The sequence below is a fragment of the Callospermophilus lateralis genome, unplaced genomic scaffold (genome assembly GCF_048772815.1).
Source record: "Callospermophilus lateralis isolate mCalLat2 unplaced genomic scaffold, mCalLat2.hap1 Scaffold_169, whole genome shotgun sequence".
Lineage (NCBI taxonomy): Eukaryota > Metazoa > Chordata > Mammalia > Rodentia > Sciuridae > Callospermophilus > Callospermophilus lateralis.
The window spans coordinates 967,709-988,660 of record NW_027512767.1 but is presented as its reverse complement, the minus strand read 5'-3'; the positions used below and the strand labels follow the sequence as shown (position 1 = coordinate 988,660).

Genomic DNA, 20,952 nt, shown 5'->3' with positions numbered 1-20,952 from the left:
GAAGATAAGGGCTTAACATTTGTTATGTATACCCCCAATTAACTTTTGTGCCCACTTTACAGATGAAGAGACTGAGACTCTGAAATGCTAGGTAAGCTTGCTCACACTTAACAGAGCCAGTAAGTAGCAGAGCTGAGAATCAAATTCAGGACTTTGGCAGCACCAACTGCTTTTTTAACCACTGACAGATACTGAATAGATGGTGTTGCCATAGAGAAAAAGAGTGATGAGCTTTTGTGTGAGTCAAGTTGATGTTTTTTTTTTTTTTTTTTTTTTGCAGGCAGGTATTCACAGACATTTATTTTAAACCATGGAGGCAACTCTGCATGAGAGTCTTAATGTTGGTAATGGCTACATGTACATATTAGAGGTTAGAGGGCGGCACAGTGGGGAAATGAGCAGAGTGAACACACAAGGCTCAGCAGCAATTAATGGAGGGCTGGATGCAGGCATCTCAACATCACAGGACCTTCTTGCTCAGACCACTTCATCAGGAGGTCAATTTCAGGACTGGTTGGGTTGGTTGGGGGAATCAGTGGCATATAGCACGGGAGGCTGGCCAGAACCACCCTGGAGAGAGCTGGTCCAGCTTCAGGCTTATGACATCCTCAGCCTGACCCCTCAGAGAATCTCATTCCAGAAAAAGGAAAAAGAAACCATAAAGTAACATGCCTGCTGCAGCCAGGTCCAGATGTGGGCCACAGCCTGACGGCCGGGCAGCATGGAAAAGCAACCCTGGTTATGAACACAGTGGGGCAGGTACTGATGTGGGGCTAGCTAGCACCTTCCCTGTCGTCCAGTTAGGAAAAGTTTTTATACTTTCTATATAAAGATTTTCTTTTGCAATTTGACAGTACCTTGAAAAACAAACTCATTTAAAAAGCAAGGCAAATGGCATATAAGACATGAGTATTTGAGAACAATGGCTAACAGCGACACAAGTGTTTTGGTCCATTCTTCATATTGGTGTATGCTATTGACAGACAGCTGACCTTCATTTAAGTGATTGCAAAATATATATGAGAAATGCTTTTTTTTAAGCAAGATTCCTCTTTTTTGAGTTATAGCTCCCCTCTCATGCATCCTAGAGAACCAAGGGAATTTTTAAAAAATCATAAATATCAAGGACAATTTCCAAATCTAACTTTTGAACCAACTGGAAATTCTTAGACACTTCTCCCAAGGAAGTCAAATACTCTGGACTCAATAAAGGTGAATATTTTGAGGTATTTATTTTTAATGAGATGGTACCATGATTAATTTCCACCTTCACCATTTTTTTTTCTAAAACCAAACCTATCAGGCTCTAGACAGAAAAATTCAGAAAGCAATGCATTTGATGTGACAGAAACCAAAAAAGGTATGGTGATATGCTCGCATGTGTCTGAGTGACATCAGCCATGTGACTATTACCCGTTTAGGTTAGTCCAGTAATAAAGAACATTCACAGAATCATGAAATCACAAGATTAGAAGGGACTTTAAGAAGGACTATCAAATTCATATTTCACTCAAAGTTTTAATCTCCTTTTCAACATCTCTGACAAGGGCTATCTACTGTTAAAAACTCCCTTGAATTAGAAAATATAAGGGAGGGACTCTACTCCAATTGGCACAGGTCTAATTTTTAGATACTGCTACCAGGTTAGAACCAAAGAAGCTTCTTGGTGGAAAGGCTAATGTGTAGGTAGAACTATCAACTAAAACCACTGAGGGTTTGATATGTGGTTCCTGGTTGTAAAGCTAAGCTAAAGTTTAAACGTAAACATAGATGTTCTAGAATTCAGTTATGGACATATGATACGTGAGTCTTAAAAAAGGGCAAAAAATGTAATAGCAAGAAATAGCTGTTCCAAGCCCTGTCACGTGCTCCTGCCTCTGCAGAGAGGGTCCCTTAGATGGCAGCTGTTGAGTGAGTTCCTTCCACTCTAAGTTGAGAAAGATCTTTCTATTTCACTTGGCAGGTGCCCCCCTGAGGAGGCCCTTCCGCCTCTACCACATTGTACTACAATGACCTGTGACTTTTGAGAGTGGTCTGAGGCTGAAGACAGGGAGGGTATAGCAACTGCCTGTTCATGCCCTGTGACACTTAGTGCTGTGCCACAGTAGGGCAGGTCCAGACTTTCTCTTCTGTAAAGCAGAGCAGCTGAGTGCAGCCCACTTGTGGATGAGTCTGGATTCTTCCAGGCAAGGGCTGCACATGTAATGGTCCCTGTTCCACCTCACAGCCTCCAGTGAAAGCCAGTGCATCTTAATGACTTTGTCGGTTCCAGAAGTCAGTAACCATCCCCTGGTTGCATCAAAATGCACATGCACAATATTATGTTTACTGTCATGGAAGGTAGCTGTGGGTGCACGTTCTTCATCAGTGATGGCTTCATGGCAGCTATCACAGACTCTCACTTCAAACTCGAAGCCCATCAGGGGAATGGAGGAGCGCTTGGAGCTGCACTTGCCGCAGACAGCTTTCCCGCATTTGCGGCAATGGTGCTGTCTTAGGCCAATTTTCTTACTGTCCCACATTTGTTTGAAGTTCCAGAAGAAAGGCTGATCACACTTTTGGCAGGAATCGCTGTCCAGCCACTCAGGTGTCTCCTGCCTCTCCACATCCATGTTCCAGACAACTATGCCACCATCACCACCACATGAGATGAGCTGTCGTGTGTGCTGTGCATAGGAGAGAGCCTGGACTTTGTCATTGTGTCCTTGGAGCTCAATGGCTGTTCCTTTTCTCCCGCCGATGTCCCACATGATGACAGAGTGATCTGAACTGCCCGAGAATAATACCCGCCGGACTGGGTCCCAACAGAGAGCAGTCACCCCACCTGTGTGTCCTCTGAATGTTGTGACCAGGGTGCAGTTTTCTTGCTCCAGTTTGAGGATTGTTACTTGGCCTGAGTGGTCACCAATAAACACGTGCCGGGTTTCAACATCAAATTGCAGGCCTGAGGCCACAGCACTGGTGCGATAACCTCCAAGGCGCTGCCCACTCTCAGAGCAGTGCCAGGCAAACTGCTTGTCTTGTCCCGTGCTCAGCACCCACTCCAGCTTCAGGACAAACAGGACCATCGTCACTCTGCTCTGATGCGCTTGATAGTTTTTCACAGGAGTCATCTTGTTATAATCTTCTGACAAAATAAACTCTGAGATTGTACCATTGTCTAGACCTATGGACAGTCTTCTGGTTTCCGGGTTAAAAGACATGCATGAACATGGAGAAGGCATTTCATGGTATATGCTTGGCCAGTACTGCCCGCTGTCTCTCTTTAACCAAACACGAACTGTCCTGTCCTCTGAGACAATGATGACGCCCTCCTCTTTGGGCACGATCACAGCCATATTCACCACCTCTTGAGACCCCTCGACCCGCTGCAGCAGGATCGGCTTGCGGGTCAGCGGCTTGGGCTGGATTTCCGCCGCCATCAGAGCAGGGGGCGCGCCAGGGGCGCCGCCAACAACCGCGCCTCGGGGCCGGGCTGAGGAAATCGCTCGGGCACGGGCACCGGCACAGGCTGAGACAGGGACGCTGGCTGGCCGGAGCGGGATGCCGGGGACCCGCAATCATAGCCTGGCCGCCTCGCCCGGGAACGACTCTGCGCTCCCGGCTTCGGGCACCAAAACCGCCACCACCCGGGATGCCACCGGGAGCCACCACCAGAAACTCAAGTTGATGTTTAACATAATACCCATGACAGTGCTGTGAAATACTATGGCAACCATACAGATGGGAAGGATTATTCTTGAAAATGCTCTCTCCCAAATGAATCTTTATAATCAGGGTTTTATGTTAAATGCACTAGGTGAGAGCTACTTTTTAAAGAACTCCTCCTGTAAAGCAAGTAAATGATTTTGTTTTTGAAAATGCATAATCAACCCTGATTTACTTACGACATAGTAAATCTCCTGAAGTCAGAAACATACTATCTGGGGCCAAGTAGACCTCCGTTTCCGTTTGTGATCAACACAGCCATGCTGCTTTAGTCAGGAGTCACCTGGCCTCAGTCTTCCTTATCTGCAAAGCAGAGATGGGCACCTCTACCTCAAAGGACTTTTTAAGGAAAAGTGGAAGAAATGGGTATAATGTGCTTAGCATGGACCCTGCATATGGTAGCACAAATTTTATTTATTTTTTTTATTTTTGGGGAGAATCCAATTTGCTGTGCAGTTCAGCTATTGCAGCTGCCTATTTCATTATGACCACCACTATCATCATCATCATCATCATCATCATCATCATCATTTTTATTCAGCTATCTGAGTGAGCTATTCAATTTGCTATGATGATGATGTTGATAACACAGATATTCATTTGCTGTCTGATTTAATTCTTGCATTGTAATAAAACCCTAACCCTAATGTTGACTTTGGCAGTCACCACACTCCTGGGGTCCAGACCATACTGCACTCTCGTGTTTTCCCCCTTCCTCAGCTCTCTTTGTCTTGGAGCCAGGCACAAACTAGACATGCTGTGAAGGCAGTTGCATTCCTTTGTACCCAAGGGGCATCCATCTTTCCTGCTTGGCCTAGGAGGCAGGTGGCTATTTTCAAGGCTGATTTGGACCCCGTCTTGTGTCAGACAATTGCAGTCTCTAGGAGAGGCTAATGTTTTGATGTTATGAGTGTGACTGGGCCTTGCCTTGTCACACAGCTAAGCAGCCTCTACCGGAGGGGCTTTCTGGGGCTGTTCTCTGAGCACTAACAGGTGATGGTGACCAGACAAAGCTTTGGCTCAATCAAGGTTCCACTTCCCTTAAGGATTCTTGGGAAGAATCTCAACCAAGTTTCTCACTGCCTCAAAGTTCAAGACAACTGGCAAGTGTGGCTCTTTACACATTCTCCCTGGAGAGTGGCAGCCACTTTCCTTGCTATCTGCAGGGCTGAAAGCCACTTGGAAGGGTCAGTAAGGCCAGCCCAGCTCTGCCTTGTCTTAGTTTTGTGATCTTAGGCAACTTCCTAAACCTCAGTTTCTTCATTCATAAAACAAGAACTACCAACTTCCCAAGGGTAAGTGAAGGTTAAATGGGAGAAATCATCATTTGCTATCACCAAACGTTTTTTCCCAATTCCCCTTCTGTTTTAGTCAGATTTTTTTTTTTGTCTGCTATGACTAAAGGATCCCAGCACAACTACAGAGGAGGAAAAGTTTATTTCAGGGCTCACAGTTTCAGAGGTCTTAGTCCATAGAAGACCAGCTTCATTCCTTGGGGCTTAAGGGGAGGCAGAAAAATGGTGGAAGAGTGTGGAAGAGTGTGGCAGAGGGAAGCAGCTCACATGGTTATCAGAAACTCTCCAGATACAAATATATACCCAAAGCCATGCTCTAATTCCCAGCTCCTCCAGCCACACCCTACCACATCAGCTACCACTCAGTCAATCTCTGTCAGGGGATTAAATCACTGACTGGGTTAAGACTGTTACAACCTGATCATTTCTCCCCTGAACCTTCTTGAATTGTCTCACACCTGAGCTTTTTTGGGAACACTTCACATCCAAACCATAACACCTTCCCTTCAGACTTATCTGTGCAGGTAAGAACATGGAAAAGAGGACGCTGGGTAAGAAAATGGGTAGATGATGAAGGGAAGAAAATGGAACACTTTGGTATAGGTTCCGTGTGTCAGACGCTGTGCTAAGCCCTTTACAGGTGCTGTTTTATGCCATCCTCAGAATGACTCTGGAGGGCAGATACACCAAATCCACTTTTTAAAAAAATGAGACAAAATACACACAACCAAATATTTACCATTCTTGGACATTTTCAAGGGGACAGTTAACTGGTAAAAAGAAATTCACATTGTCATGCCACCATCATGGCCATCCCTCTATAGATCACTTGCAGCTTATAGAAGAGAAACTGGACCCATTAGATAAGAAGCCCCATTCCTTCTCCCTCCAGCCCCTGGCAACCACTTTTCCACTTCCTGCCTCTATGGATTTGACTACACTTTGCTGCCTCACACAAATAGAATCACATAGTATTTGTCTTTTTGTGACTGGCTTATTTCACTTACATAATGTCCTCAAGGTTATAGCATATGTCAGAACTCATGTTTTTAAGGCTGAATAATATCCTGTGGCATAAATATACCATATTTTGCTTATCCATTTGTCTGCCAAGGGACACTTGGGTTACTCCCACCTTTGGCTTGGGAATTATGCTACTCTGAACATCAATATGCAGATATCTCTTTAAGAACCCACTTTTACTTCTTTTGGGTATAGACTCAGAAGTAGAATTGTTGGATCATATAATAATTCTGTTTTTTCTTTTTCTTTCTTTCTTTTTTTTTTTTTTTGCAGAATTGCCATACACCTATACCATTTTACCTAATCCATTTTTAGAGAAGATAAAATGGAGGTTCTGAGGCTAAGCGATGTGCATGAAGTTAAGGAAGTGGCAGTTGGATACACTCTGGGTCAACGTGTCCAGTTGAGTTACAATTCCCAAAGCCAGGGTTCAGTCAGGCAGCAGAATCACACACCACACTTCTTAACTATATAGATTTTTGGACTTCCAGGTCTAGAGAAATATAATCATTAGGAAAGTGGCCCAGGAGTCTGTATTTTTAAAGCAACTAGAACCAACAAGCAAAGGAACCAATAGAATCCTGGTTGGTGGGTTTTCTGGTGGGTGTCTAGGTTTGGTAATCATTATTAATGATTGTGATAATTTTTCATTTTCCTCCTAGTTGTTATCCAAATCGCTGTCATTACCAGTCCATACCAGATCAGCTTGTGACATGCAAACATCTAGAAGCAGTGGGAACGTAAGGGTTACTCAGGAAGCCTCCACACTGCACATGCTCTCCAACAACTGCTGGCTTTCACAGGGCGACACATTCAATATTCTAATCAACAAGGCATCAGCCAGGCGCCTGCCCAGACCTTTCTTAGATTCCTGACTAACACTCATTAAGCAGCCCAAGTCAATGCGTTCCTGAGTAAGTGTGTGTACAGGCAGGCTGTTAGTATTTCAACCTCATTAGTGAGTTGAAGCCCTAAGAGGCAATAGCCACAGCAGCCCCTTGTCCTATAGGGTGAGTTTCTTCACACCCCCATGCTGCCTGCACACCCTTCTGACTTCTCCCAACCATCCTCTTCAGATTTGCATCCCCTACTGGGCCTGGATGAAGGCACAGAACTTCCAAGGCAGTGAGTCCAAATGGCTGGATAACCAGCTCAAGTAAACAGGCTGCCTGTATCCCAGAACCGACTTTGAATTATCTACCTCGGCCTGACATGCTCAGCTGGCACCAGGCCACAGGCCCAGCTCCCGAGTCCAACTGTCTGGGTCCCCTCCCCCATCAATACCCTTGATAAAAGCGAGACAAGGCTTTGGGGCCTTGGGAAGGAGGCATCACAGGCAATCTTCCCAGCACAAAGCCCTCATTGTTGGAGGAGGAAGGCATGGGAGAGGCAAGGGAGTGCTTATCTATTGACAAGGATGGACAGCTGAAAGGACTGCAGTGAAAAATGACCTTTTAAACTAACAGATGGGGGAATATGCAAAATATGTAACTAGGACCATCTCCTTCCCTGCAACAGAAATAGCTGGGACCTTCTCTGCAAATGCTCTCTCACACATTGACATGTGCACACACTTATTATTGTGCTTAAACTTGATCAAGAAACAAATGTTAAACACACTCATCCATCCATCCATTCATTCATCCATTGCTTGTTTGTTTATTCAAACATTAATTTAATGCCTATCATAGGCAAGAACTATGCTGGAAGAAACAATAATGTAGCTCAGAGATTTTTAACTGGGGAACACATCATTGCTGGCAGGATTTGGGAAACTCTCTGTTGTCTCATCAAGTGTTGACTATATATGAATCAATATCTTGCACAATATAGGGACTATTATGATGAATACACATGGATGTAAAACATTACTGAATTCATCGCAGCTTTCTGTCATTGTATATTTTCTCAACAATGAAAGTAAAAAGAATAAGTGCTAACCACTAGGAGATTTGGGACATGCTCTAGGCAAACAGTAGTGCAGACCCACAATGTATGGATTCATGAATGGAGATGGCAGATAATAACTGCAATCACCACTACAGTTACTGACTACATGACCTTCTATATGTTGGGCATTACTCTAAGTGCATTGCTTGCTAATCTCCAAATAAATCTAGAAGAGAGCCATGGTTATTATGCCATTTTGCAGATGAGAAAACAGAGGCATGGAGAGCTTATGCAGCTTGCTCAAGGTCACACATGAGTAATGGAAGAGCTGAACTATAAACTCAGGAACGATGGCTCCAGAGTTAGTGCTTTCAACTATGTCATCATAGGCATGATCATATTGTCCAAAACACCCTCATCTAAAAGACGGGGAGACTGAGATTTAGAGAGGCCATATGACATGCCCAGTGTCATAAAGGGAGTTCTTGAGGGAGCTGGGGTAGGAACTAAGCTTTCCCGTCTTCTGTTCTAGTTTCATTTTTGTTTAAGTAAGCCAGACATCATCCTAAGTGGAAGTGAAATTACCTGGGCTTAGGGACAAAAGAAAGGAAGAGGACGCTGGAGGTCAAGGTAAGATAAATGCGCAAAATAACTGGGGCCCAGGTATCTTGCCCTTACTTTGCCTAGGATTTCATTTGGAGAAAATTTTGACACATGGAAGGAAGACTCAGGCTGTACGAAGGGGTCGGGGCTCAGCGCTCCCAGCTCACTGAGCTTCATTTTACGTACAAAAGAGCATTCCTTGCAGCAGCCCTGTTCTTCCTGGCTGACACAGACTTCATTTCTCTCTAATTAGCATCTCACAGCCACAGTGCCAGGAAACACCAGGAATGAAGGCCTGTTCCTCTGAGCAAGTGGTGTCCAATTAAGCCCTAGTGATCTGTCTTTGGCCACTACAGCCACGCCAGACTGAGAGGTTAGCTCAGGAATCACCGTTTGTTGGAAGAAAGGTCTTTGGGAGACAGCAGGCGTCCATGGGAAGAGTCTAGAGTCTAACAATCCTGGATAGGAATTCTGCATCTATTGGACACTGACTGTGTGACCATGGATAAATTTCCCAACTACTCTGGGATAAGTTTCTGGATCTATAAACTGAGGATAACACCTTCCGTGTTTATGAGTGAACATATGTAGAGCACTTGGCACATTTTTGCTCTGAAAAAATGATGGTATAAGAATAGATTAATGTTATCCAAACCCTTTATCATAGAAGAACCACTTTTTATTTTCCATAAAGAAAATCTAACATTAAATTCCAAGGTCTAAGAGAGTGAAAAGGTGGTTGCTGGGTTGACGGGGGTGGAGGGGAGTTGGGTCTGCCTATCTTTCCCTTTTCTTCCCACAGTGAGCCTTGGGTTTCCTCCAGGGAACACAATTTGACCAAATAATTGCTAGTCCCCTTTCCACTGTAATTAAGAAAAAGAAAGAAAAGAAAGAAAAGAAATAAGAAAGGAAGAAAGGAAGAAAGGGAAGAAGGAAGGAAGGGAAGAAGGAAGGAAGGGAAGAAAGGAGGAAGAGAGCATGCTCTTGTTCATGTCTCGGGGAGGAGGCTGACATTTGTTAGCATGGTTGCTTGGGCTTTTAGTCCAGTAGAGAAGTCAGAGTCTGAACAGCTAACTGGAAGACTGACAGGTAATTTTTAAAGGCATTTTTTGTCTCCCATGGGAACACAATGCAGGGGTTCTAATTTAGCTTAGTGGTCAGGAGTTTGGGACTTAGACGATAAAGTGAAAGAAGACAGCTGCTTGCATTGTCACGCAGTACTGAGAAGGGATTGACCTCATGACATTTTGGAGAAGGCATCACTAGGTCTTGCTGACTGATAGGATATAGGGTGATGACAATGAAGGGTGCTATCAAAGATGATACCCATGCTTCTGCCTGTAAACCAGGTGGCAGGCTGAAAGTAGGGGTTTAAAGAACAAGCTTCCACTAGCTCCATTATCAGTTCTAACAAGATCCCTCCTGTGCCCTGTGTTCCTACTTACACAACTGTCCATCATCCCCCTAGGGAGACCAAGGCAGGAGGGACTGATTCCCACCATGTGCCAGGGACAACATTAAGGTCAGGAGAACTCCACATAGCCTACAAAAGCATCTGTAGGCAGAAGTGTTTCTGGAAAGTGCAGCATCTGCTTGCAGTAAGTTAATAATAGATGTGCTGGAGTCCCTTGGAGGTGCTTACCCAGCCTGTGTGGTTGAGCACAAAGAACCAGGAATGAAACCAGAGCCTTCCTCCCACAGCCCTGGCTACCAAAATGAAGAAGCTTCATCCGGGTTCTTCCCCATGCTGAGGGGGAACCAATGGGGAGACTACCATGCTCAGGACCCAGACAAAGGCCCTGGAGGCAGCCATTGGAGGGAGCCAAGATACGACGGGCTATGCTTCCACAGAGCCCCGCTTCAGCCAGGTCCTTTCCCAGACATAGGGACACATTCCATCCTGGGTACCCTGTATTAAAAGGTTAAGGCGACTTTTCCGATAAACCAGCTGGGAAATAACAGAGCTGGGATCCACACCCACACTGTCTGGCTCATGCCCTTTGACCATGCTGCTCTTGCTGCCTCTTATTGCCTTTTCCTAAACTGTTAAGATGGGGGAAGGGAATCAAGAGAGAGAGAAGATGCTCTGTGAAACCGCTAGACGTCCCCTGAAGTGTCACGGGCACATATAAACTCTGTCTCCTGCCCCTGCTGAGACCTCTTCTCACCAGGCACACATGGCAGCCATTCCTCCACTGATTGACCTTCACCTGGGAATGTACAGTGACCAGGCCTGGTGCCTAGGCTCCAACTGGGCCTTGTGTAGTGGGAGCACAGTTTTCCTCCTGGGGAAGCCTGTCGCCTCTCCTTGCTTAGAGCTCCAAACCAGTCTTTAGACCTTTCTCCAGGACAGAATTTCCCAGTGGAAGAACAGAGGGATCTGAATGCCAGGTTCTGGGGCAAATGATTTTGGGAAACATTAGACTTCTCGCTGCAGGCCTGCTCAGAGCCTTTAGTGTGCTACGAATGGCCTTGAGATCTATCAAAAGGGATTCAGTGTGCAGTGTCTCTGAGATCACTCAATAAAGAAATCTTCCCACTTAAAAAAATAAATAATTTTGTAGTCTTGATGTATCACAGAACACAGTTGGGACATCTTGTCCTAGAATAATAACTACTATGTCCAGTTTGTGTTGGGCTTTGACCATTGGCCCACTGGCAGGTCCGTGAGGCTAGGGACTCTCTTCCTCCTCTATCCAGCTCCTGAGTTCAGCCTGGCCTACATCAGAATGGGCCTCTGAAGGTTTTCTCCAAAGATGGCATAAGCGAGTGCCATAAAACAAAATTCTAGGACTGCAGCAACATTCATAGCAGTGTCTGCCTGCATCTCTTATTCTGTCTCCAAGGTGACAGGCATTTCCTGCCTCTGAGTCTCAAGCAAGCTTTCCCCCTCCCCTGGACACTCCTTATTGGGGAATGAGGCCCTTCATCTGCTCTGCCCACCTCTGTTGCACCCTCCCCCACTTTTCTACACATACTCTCTCCACTATAACTCCTGGAACTGCAGGCAGTCTCCAGAAGGTGAATTGGTGGCTGGTCCTTAGCAGCCTTACCTGTGCATCTGTGTGGGTGGGGATGTGACCTGAGTTAGGAGCTCCCATGTATTTGTGGTGGGTCATAAACAGGACAGTGGCAAGCCACTAATGTCATCTACCTTCCTACTAAAGATGTTTCCAGGTGCTAAGCCACTTAAAATCTATACAACACATGAAGAACTGACCATTTGCTTGAGGAGACAAATATGTTTCATCTGATTTAAGCATAATGTGATTATACACATATCGAACATTTCAAGCTCAGCGACAGAGCACTTGCCTAGCATATGTGAGGCACTGGGTTCAATCCTTAGCACCACATAAAACAAATAAAATAAAGGTATTGTGTCCATCTACAACAACAACAACAACAACAACAAAACACACACACAAAAAAAAATTCAAACATTACATGGTATCCCGCTAATATGTACAACTTTTATATTTATGTGTATCAGTAAAAAAGATGAATAAAATCTGCACCACAATTCCCTCTTCTGGGAAGCTCTACCTGACAGAGATAGGGCTGCATCTCGCCTTGTTTTTGTGCCCTGGGAGCCTGGAGGCCCTCATCCCCCCCAGAAGAGCCTGCAGAATGGACTCACAATTCTGTAACAAAGCAAAGTACAAAGGTAACACGGAAACATCACTTCGTTGGATCTTAGTCTGCCAAAGTGTTTTCTTCACAGTTTTCCAACTTCTGAAACCATCACACAGTGTTGGCACAACAGGCCTTCCACACAAATGGAAAAGTGATTGGTACAATGGTGTTTCCAGAGCTCTGAAAGAAGCAGATCAAGATGGAAGAAGCAGGAAGGAGGAGGGAGGGGTTGTGGGGAGCTGGAACCAGACCACTGTAGAGGTAGCTGGGTTTCTGATTCTGTCTGTGGGTGGGAAAACAATTGCTCCCCTTGTATAGGGCTGCCTCTCAAAGATCAGGGTGCCAGCCAGAGCCTCCCCATCTGAATGCACCATTCTGCTCTTCCCCACAGGTGGTAAGTCCTGCAGCAGGTTCAGTAGCAGCAGGACACCTAGAAGCTTCTCCCTAGTTCTGTGCTTCTCTCAGCTCTGCTCCTAATCCCTCTTCTCTAGGTCTCAGATTCCTCTCCTGAAAAGCAGAGGGTTGGATCCCTCAGTGGCTCTTGTTTTCTCCCCATGACACGGTGAGAAGTGCACTGGACATGTTGGCATAAACATTCACAGTTAGGAGATAGGTAACCCAGTTTTCACTTAACAAGGCTGAACTTATGACTGGCTCTATGTTCTCCTCCATTATATTGATTTATAAACTTTTATTGAAGTATAACACATATAGAGGGTACCTTTTATAATTGAACAGCTTGATATATTTTCACAAATTGAAAACACCCATGTAAACAGACCCAGATCAAGATACAGAACAATCCTAGGAAGCCCCTTCATGCTCCTTCTGCCACCTCAGACCCTCCCTTAAGGGTAGCTACTACCAGGACTTCTCACAACATACTTTGTTTGCCCTGTTTTTGTTCTTTATCAAATGTAGTTATAAAGTATCTTTGTGCCTGGATTTTCATTCAAGTTTATGTTTCTGAGGGTCATCAGTGTGGCTGTGTGTAATATCCCACCACGTGAATATGCTACACTTTTAAATCCATTCAGCTGCTCATGGCCAAGTGCTCTGATGCACATATGTGTGCATATCTCACGGGTTTATATCATGGAGTAGAACGGCTTGTGTGCATATGTTCAGCTGTAGTTGATATGGCCAAACAGTTTTCCAAAGTCATTATACCATCTCACCCAGCAGTGTGTGAGGGTTCCAGTGTTTCAATGTCTTTGCCAACACTAGGTAAAGGCAATCTTATTCCTTGCAGCCTTTTGAATGGGTGCATAGAGGAATTTTACTGTAGTTTTAATTTGTGATTCCATGGAGAATAATGATTTTGTATGCTTTTGGCTATTTGGATATCCTCTTTTGTAAAGTATCTGAGTCTTTTGCTAATTTTTCTATTAGGATATCTGTCTTATAAGAGTTTCTTCTTTTTTTTTCCTCCTATATAGATTTTGGATAAGAAATCTCTATTGAATACAATGCAAATATCTTTGCTCACTCTATGGGTTACTCTGTTTCACTTTATTTAATGATCATCTTGAACTACCAAATTAATTTCATGACCTGCAAATGGATCCTAACCCATAGTTTGAAAAACACAGCAATAGACAATTGAGCAGTCTTTCCGCAGTCTGGACACCCCTGGATGGGGTATCATTTCTAGCCAGTGGCATCAAAGTAACTTTTAGCAGGATACTTCTGTATCCATAGTCAGTAGCCATCTGGAGAACACGTTAGCTATATTTAATTTAAAAAAAAAATCCTGTTCTGTACCTTAAATGACAGCAGTTTCCTATTCTCTTGGATTTAAAATTTGCTAGCCTCACAGCCCCAATTGAAAAAGGGGGCTTAGAAGGATATCTGAGGTGTAGGGTCTCTCTGGAATGAATCCTTTCAGAAAGGCCAGAGTTCTATTTGCCCACATGGACTCTCCATCTACCCAGGTACCTGGGTCCTCAGGGGCAGGGTTTTGAGGAAGTGGAATACTTTCAGGGGATCTTGGTAAAAAGATTTATCCAATAGATTAAGATGACATTTCCTAAATTCTGGCAAGAAGAAGGCTCTCCCATGCCCTGGGTACTTTCTTAGCGTGAAGGGTAGAATCAATATAGGGTCCTCCCATTACTTTAAAGTAGCCCTTTTCATGGACTTTAAACTTCAAGAAGGCAGGAACTGTACCACTCTTGTCAAATAGGGTAACCAAGGTCACACAACTAAGCTAAGTGCGCCCAGTTTATCATAGAGCCAGATTAACTGGTTTGATGGCCCATGTTTTCATTCCTGTGTAATACTGCTTACAGGCAACTAGGCACTGTGTAAAGAGTGATCATATTCAAACGAACAGAAGTTTTCACATACAGACACACACGTATGCACATACACATGCTTAAACACACATGTGCACACACACAGTTGGGTGCCAGGACAAGCCCCCCACACACACACACACTGACATTTTACTCAGATTTGTAGATTGGAGTCTGCTGGTTCATTACACACTTAATTTCTGCGTTTGGACCTCTCCCCTGATTTCAAAAGTATCAAAATAGTACATATGCACAAATAACACAAAAACCCATTAAATTGTGGGGCATTTATATTCACAATCAATTGCTTATCTGATGCTCTCAACCAGTCTTCTGAACAGATATCAATATGCGATGATTGACAAGGTCTCCCGGGCTGGTGGTCCAGGAGCCTCATTCCAGGGACAACAGTCCTTGCTGTCCAGGTCTGGAGCTGTGGCAGTGCTAGCTTGTGGCAGAAATGCAGCTCTGCATACCAACTCTGAAAGTTTCCCCTTAACTATACATTTCCATAGCAACCAATCCCTTCTTGTCAGATTCTGAGAAGTAGAGCTTTAACCTCATGAACTTTCTGGAGTTGGGTTTACATTTGGATGAGAGTTTATGGGATGTGGACATTTCTCCCCTATCCCTAATAAGCATGCCACATCTTATCTTTTCTCCTCTCATTAGAGCCTCTACCACCTCTTGTCCTCTCTTCTGGCTGAAGGTAAAGAGTTCTATCACTGTAATAACAGGAGGGACTGCCATTTACTGAGCATTTCCTATCTACTGTGTACTATGTGCTATATAATATACTTACTCTAGTGCATCTCCATACGGATCCTTGGCACCATGTGTTAACATCCTTATTTCATATGTGAAGAAATAAATGCTCAGCAATGAGAAGTGACAGTGACAGCTACTAGTCAGCAAGTGATAGAGCTGGGATTGGACCCAGGTCCCACTGATCCCCAAGTCCTGGCTCACTCCAGTGCCTGGACAGTGAGAAGCAGCAACTTCCTTTCTGTGTCAACAAAATCATCCTCTGGAGGTGCAAGGCACCTCAGGGATCATCTTATCCTACCTTCCTGGTTTGCTTGAGTTCAGAATAACAAAGTGACTTTCCTGAGGGCACAGAAAGTATGGAGCTAGGGCTGGAACCCAGGCCTGCTTCTTGGGTTTACGTGCCTCAGATTCTCATGAGTCTACCTGGCAAGTGACAGTGGCTATGCTTGGGCTGTGTTCCAGGATGGCACCTCTGTTTTTAGGAAACATTGACTGGATTGGAGAGAAGGTGAGTAGAGCAAGAGCTGTTCTTGAAGTGCAGCTATGAAGAATTACTAGAACAACAAGAACAAGAAAAGATCTCAAGGATGGATATGCTCTGGATGCCCCACCATTTTTAGAACTATCTGATAGAGAAGAAATAGGCTTGGCAAGATGTGAGGAGGAGAAGATTTTTAATCCAGATAATGAAGAGCTCTTTAAAAGGCCTAAATGTGGGGAGACATCAACTTCACTATCAGTCCTGGGAGCTTTCCAAGCACAGCCCAGGGCCCACAGGGATGTTGGTCAAGCTCTCCAGCATCCAGGAGGAAATGGTCCACAACTCTAAGACCCTTTTATCTCTAAGATTTCATGAGCCTTTGAAATGTATAAAAATAATTAGAGCAGTAATCCTGTATTCTTTGCTCATTGTTCTTATTTTAAAAACCCTTTATTATAAAATAAATGGAGATAAAGTCTACCTATTAGTGCATATTTAAGAGATAGAGGGAAAAAAAGCACCCATAACATTAACTTAAATCATGAATACTCTCTGAAGTGTAAAAGAAAAAAATCAACTCACTTTTCTTTAAATCTTCTTAAAAGGGTCTAAGAATAGTCCTTCAAATAATCCTTGAAGTATGCAATTTTAATCTGGACACATGGTAATTTCAGTCTACCTGTTGGAAGAGACAAGAGAGAAATCAGTCATTTTTTGACGAGGATGCTGATCTGACAAGCCGCAGAGAAGATTCAGGCAGCTTGAGGGGTGGGGCTGGGTGGGGGTGGGCAGGGGAGCTGCAGCTGAGCTTCCCCTAGGTGGATGGCTGGATTTTGAACTCAGAAGGAAGAGGCAAAGCAAGTAGCAACCAGCACAGTGCTTGGCACAAAGCAAATGATCACTACAGAGGTAATGAGTGAAAGAATGGATGAACAGGTGTGAGATCTACCATCAACCTTTGATGCAGGAGGTACCTGAAGGCTCATCTCCTCAACTCCTAAGGAGAAATGGAATTCCAGGAACTGGGCATATCGTGAAAAATAGCAGAGAGACTTGTACATGGTGTGGGAAGTGGGTGAGGCTTGGAGCCAGCCTTACCTATGCCCAAATCCTGCTCTCCTACTTATAACTGCACAACTCCGGACTGGCTTTATTTGTCTTTACTGTTGTCTAGAATTGAATACTTAGTCCATTCAGTAATTTTCAGCCCTTTTATTTTTCTAATATAAGCATTTAAGGCTTATATTAACATTCTCCCTCTAAGTGCTACCTTGGCTATAGTCCATAACTTTTTATATTTCTTTTATCATTCATTTATAAGATTTTGATAATTTCTAGTATCATTTCTTTTTGACCCATGAATTAGATACTAGTGTTAGTATTTTTGCAACCACCTTTAAATAGGGGGTTTTCTCAAAAATAAATAAAAATAAATTAATAAATACTGTGTTTTCCTGTTATTGATTTCTGACTTAACTACATTGTAGTGAGAGAATGTGGTTATGTAGGAATCTGATTCCTTGAACTTGACATATTTTATGACCTAAGAGGTAGTTAATTTTTGTGAACACTTCATGTGTGTTTAGAATGTGCTTTCTCTGGAGTAGTCTTGGGCTGGTTTCCGTAGTCTTCCCTGCCTGTCCTTTTCTTCATCTGTGAAAGGGGCTGGGAGCCGTACATGTTACCTCCCGCCTATCACTTAACCTTGCACTCACCGACACAGAGGCTGTGCAAAGCCTCCTTCATTTCTTACCAGATTTATTCCAAGATTATAAAATTCCTACTGTTTTAAAAATAACCACAGGAAATAATTTCAGACATAACCTTGGTAGGTTTGATTCTTGAATGGGGTGAGGGTTAGGTGCTGGGTGGTGGTGGGTGCCAGAATGTCAGTCCTGAAGGGGAGGAGATATTTATGTCTGTCAAACAGACCATGGGGTTACAAAGGTCTCTGTACTAACCGAGGTCTAATATTCTTTATCTTAAATACAGCCCTTCCCATGACCTTGTCCCCTATCTCACCCCAAGTTCTTTTCCTCCTTCTTAGTTTTCCTGAAAGAGTTGTCTAGACCGCCACTTCCTCTACTCCCACGCTCTTCACAAGTCCCTGTGGTGTGGCTTTCACCCCTAGAATGTTCTCTTCAGAATAATAATGCTGTTGTCACTGCAAATTCCAGACACTGCTTCTTAACCTGCAATGACTTCTCTGGGTCATTTGCCAGCAGGGACCCCTCTCCCCTCTGGAAACTTGCCTCAACTTCAATACCCCTAGTCTCTTGACTCTTGTCCTTTTTCTCCAAGGACTTTTTCTAACTCATCTTTGTATTCTGTGGTTTGAACTGACATTTCCATAATTTAATTAGATTTACTTCAATAAAATAATAACCCTAAACTATCATTTATTAAGTGCATGCCAATCCTATGTTAGACATAATTGTATTCCTCTTCATCTTCACAATAACTACTGGTGGTAGGCATTATTAATATATCTGTTTTACAGATGAGAAAATAGAAGCTTAGAAGAGTTATATAATTTGCCCAGGATCACTCAGCTACCCTGTGGCAGAGCTGGGATCCGAACTACAATGCATTTAATTCAGAGCATGGGTACTCAGCCACTGCGCTTCCTCATGCTTCCCTCCCAGATCCTGGCTTCTGTGACACACCATCCTCCCCCAGCACCAGGCACTTCCTGCTTCCATCTTGCTTCCCTCTGAGCAGAAGGCCTCTGTCCACACTGTGTACTCATTGCTTAAGGCTCAGTTCTGATGTCCCTCTTCCCATAAAGCTCTTCATAAGCCAAGTGAGTGCTTCCTGGCCATGGAAGCTCTCCAAATAACAAAACATCCATTCATCCCTCCAACCATGCACCCACCTACCCACCCAAGAATCTCACAAATACAGCAGAAGTATGTTTATCCAGAAGTCTAAATATTAAAACCATCCAAACAAAGCAATTGTTCCAAAGGATTTCTTTATGTTTAGTCTTTTAAAAAGTATATCATACTACTGTTAAACTTGAAGAAAGTTTGTTAGAAGTCATGGTGCTTGGGGACAGGCTGTGCTATGCTTGGCATTTGTGAATGTCTGATTGGTCAAGGACAGCTGTCCGTGTGATCTGGCCAGGAGAGTCTCCAAGGTTACTAGCCTAGGTCCCTTACCCAATCTCCACTTTCAAAAATCCTATTTACACATTAAGCTTAATGTAAATGCCTCCACATCCTTAAAATATTTCGATTTTCCTCCTCTATCAGACAGAAATGAACCTGGATCTGCATTCCAAAGTATCTGGTATCTCGGTTGTCATGAATCATTTCATCATCTGTGGCTAGTACTGCAGTTTTAAAAGCACTTCAATACATTCACCACAGGTTTTACCTCCCAATGGTCTCTTTGGGCCTAGAAGTTGTGTCCAATTCACCTTAGATATCTTTAGAGAGAAGGCTAGTGCTAGACATAGAGATGTCAAAGAGCACCTGTTGAAACAAGATGACATTGGCTTTGAATGGGGGAGGGGGGGTCAAAAATCATTCAAACAAAAGCACCAGACGGTGTGTTAGGCAAAACATTTTAAAAGGGTGATAAGTAAATATGGAATCCTTCCATTTTCTCTCCACCCTCCAAAAAGATGAGGATCAGAATACGGGGACCATGTTTTCTGAGGTTTCTAAAGGCTTCTGTTCTACGGCTCACAGACATGGTCTGGTGGCTTCTGGCACTCTCCAGGGTGAGCTAGGTGTTTGGACCCATTCTAGTTTCCATAGTCCAGACATGAGAGTTGGAGCTTTGAAGATTGACTAGTCTCTCAACTGCCTCCTTCTATAGAAGAGGACATGAGGTCTAAGAACTCCCAGTCCCAGGGCAAGAAGGGCTTTGCAGATGCATTTTTCTGTCCCCTCCTAGGACTTGCAAATGAAGCCTCTAGGAAATCGAGTGCTTTCTGAATCTCTAAAAATAATCTCCCAGAATCTTCATCTAGATATATCACTGCTGCAATTTACAGCGTCTAGAACTTCACATGGTATAATTAGCAAATGGATTACAATAATTTATTTTTGGTTTAAAAGCTCAAATGAACACGACCTTCCAGTGGAATGGGAAAATAAGAGGCTGGGAGATGGCCACATTCCTTCTGCCCCTTCCAAGGCCACAATTTTAATGCTGGCTAGTGTACTTCTACTGATGTTCAGTGGACAGGCCACAGTAAAGGGACTACAACTCTGAGCTCTGGGCTCCCTGGCAAATATGACTACTGGAAGATAGCCTGCAATAGGCTCCGTATTCGTGTTTCAGTGACCAGCACATGTTCAAAATCACCCTGTGGATGCTCAGGGAAATCCAAAGGTATTCACCATTGGTGAAAAAAAAAAGCCACCCATTGATAGGCAAAACATACAAGGCAAAACATGCCATAGATGAATTCTGTGGAAGATTCTGTTCCCTATGAATACTGGTCCCATCTTCAGGATGGCTTTCTACCACTTGCTTCACCACGGGGAAAAGTTTGTTGTGATGTCTCTGAGCAGCAACAGTAAAGGATGTTGCTAAAAGAGACACTGTTATGTAGCTAAGAGGGGACCTGACAGGAGTCAGAGAGGACCCATGTTTGGGTTTTGGCTAGTTATGTGTGCTATGTGTAACAACCCCCCTAAGTCCCTTTTAAAAAATGTTCACAATGAGTAACTACCTTAAAATTTGTTATGAGGATTAGATGAGAAAAATATATGAAAAGTGTTTCGAGCTTTGGAGATTCTCATTGAGCGAATACATTTGTGCAGTAGCTCTTTCTGTTGAGGACTTTACCTGACCTATAGAATACTGCGGTGGGGGCCAGAGGCAGAATGGCTGAACATACAGGAAGTGTCCCCATTTTCCTGCAACTGCTGGGAGAGGCAGACTTCTCAGAAGAGTAATCTGGGGCTAGGAAAAAGGATTTAGACTTTTGTAAAGAGTGTGGTCTTGCCTCCCCTCTGACAAACCCATCCTGAAACCAGTCAATCATCCACCCAAACACCCACTGACATGGAGCTTGAATGAACATGGCCTGGGAGGGTGTGAGGCCAAGGTGAGGCTTCCTCCAGCTGGAGAAAGGGCATGGGCATTGTGTGCCAAGCACGGGGTTGGGCCTTTCCCATGCCATGTCAAGTCACCCCTGCCTTTTTGTGCCATGGCGTACCCTGGGTAAGGGTCTATGAAGTCTGTCTCACCAGCCCCTCAGAAGGAAGACCAGGCCCTCATCTTCACTCTTCCA

At 44.0% G+C, this 20,952-nt stretch overlaps 2 pseudogenes; both read right to left on the bottom strand.

The window, feature by feature from the left end:
* LOC143389656 (teneurin-4-like) overlaps positions 1-20,952 on the bottom strand; it is a 648,816-nt pseudogene that overhangs the window by 356,073 nt on the left and 271,791 nt on the right.
* On the bottom strand, positions 1,596-3,422 carry LOC143640298 (WD repeat and FYVE domain-containing protein 2 pseudogene; annotated as a pseudogene).